This window comes from Scatophagus argus, chromosome 21, assembly GCF_020382885.2.
Source record: "Scatophagus argus isolate fScaArg1 chromosome 21, fScaArg1.pri, whole genome shotgun sequence".
In the NCBI taxonomy this organism is placed as follows: Eukaryota; Metazoa; Chordata; class Actinopteri; family Scatophagidae; genus Scatophagus; species Scatophagus argus.
The window spans coordinates 3,359,863-3,361,748 of NC_058513.1; the positions used below are offsets into that span (position 1 = coordinate 3,359,863).

A 1,886-nucleotide genomic window follows, 5' to 3' on the forward strand; every position below is an offset into this window, starting at 1 on the left:
TGGTCAGCGCATGACTTCAGTGTGCGCCCTGACACCTTATCTGGACCTGCAGCCTTGTTGGTGTTGACTCTCCTCAAAGCGGAGGTCACTTGGTGCAGCTGCAGGACGAGAGGCTGCTGCTGCACCTCTGGCTGAGGAAGGTCAGCAGTTCTTCTGCTGCTTGGAGAGTCGAAGCGTGCAAAGAAGCTGTTTAAGGTGTCAGGTAGGGTCAGGTCATGGCTGACCTGCTGGTCATTCCGCTTGTAGTCCGTGATGGTCCTGATGCCTTTCCACATGTTACGTGGATCGTTGTCATTGAAGTGCTCCTCAATGCGCTGCTTGTGCCTGTGTTTAGCCAGCTGGATGCCCTTTTTCAGTTCTTTCCGGGCCCTGCTGTAAGCCAGCCTGTCTCCTGACCTATAGGCTGCATCCCGGGCTTTTAGCAGGGGCCACACTGTGCCGTCCACCCATGGTTTTTGATTAGGAAAAACCGTGATTGTCTTTGTGGGTAGGACAGCATCAGTACAGAAGTGAACATAGGACAACACAGCTGACGTGTACTCGTCCAGGTCAGCGTCTGCTTTGAACACTCCCCAGTCTGTGTGCTCAAAGCAGTCCTGTAGGGCTGAGGAAGCCTCCTCAGTCCACACCTGGATGGTTCTGGTGGTGGGTTTGGTCCTGCAAATCAGAGGTCTGTAGGCAGGGATCAGCTCCACAGAGATGTGATCTGACATGCCCAAGTGAGGAGCTGCTACAGCCTTGTATGCCCCTGGAATGTTACAGTATACCTGATCCAGTATATTGCAGTCTCTGGTCGGAAAGGTGATGGATTTGTGGAATTTGGGGAGAACAGCCTTTAATTCTACATGGTTAAAGTCCCCAGCCACGATCACAGCCGCCTCTGGATTAGCGTCCATTTGGCTGCTAATCAGGCAGTATAGCTCCTCTAGCGCTAGCTTAGCGTTAGCCCTCGGTGGAATGTAGGTCGCTATGATCATGACCGAGCTGAGTTCTCTAACCAGTTTAAACGGTCTGCACTTCACTGCTAGATATTCCAAGTCGGGGGAGCAAAAAGTTCCTATTATGTTCGTTGCTGTACACCACGAGTTGTGAATGTACAGCGCCAAACCTCCGCCTTTGGTCTTGCAAAAGTTTTGTCAGAAGTGGGATTCGAACCCACGCCTCCAGGGGAGACTGCGACCTGAACGCAGCGCCTTAGACCGCTCGGCCATCCTGACTATATATAACTGAGATGTGAGAAGGGACACGAGACAAGATTTCAGCCTATCTCTGTAAAACGGCTATCTGAATAAAAATGAAGATAAATTAAAAAATAACAATAATAATCATTAATTAATTAATAATAATAATCATTATCAGACAACAGCTGATAGGCCAATGCATTCCACTGCTTTTGCTCTCTGCACAGACTTTGAAGCTGCATTCAGTAAAAACCTGCTCAAAGTAGATGGCCAAAACTACTGGAACTACGAACAGACTACAAAGGGAAATCAGAAACCATTTTCTGATACCAAAGTCTTCAATTTCAATTCAGTTCAATTCAATTTTGTATCAAGTGCCAAATCATAACAGAGTTCAAACTCAAAACACTTTACAGGTGTGTAAACAACACATTCAAAAAGAAGAAGAGAATCAGAGAGAAACAGGTCCCAGGGCAAAACCCCACACTGAGTAAGCATTTGGCGACAGTGGCGAGGAAAAACTTCCTTTTAACAGGCAGAAACCTCGAGCAGAACCAGACTCAGTGTGGACGGCCTTCTGCTGCGACCGGCTTGCCTACAGATTCTTCCTTCATATGCAGCTACCTGTTTATGAAAAAATATATCTTGCTAGCTATTATCAAAGGATGCAGGAAACAGGAAGCTGATAGTTTAATAACAAAAACA

General features: G+C 47.2%; 1 non-coding gene across 1 annotated transcript; it reads right to left on the reverse strand.

Annotated features, from left to right (window-relative positions):
- Positions 1-1,134: 1,134 nt before the first annotated feature.
- On the reverse strand, positions 1,135-1,217 carry trnal-cag. The gene has a single exon. It is a non-coding gene; the product is annotated as a tRNA-Leu (tRNA).
- Between the last annotated feature and the right edge of the window lie 669 nt (positions 1,218-1,886).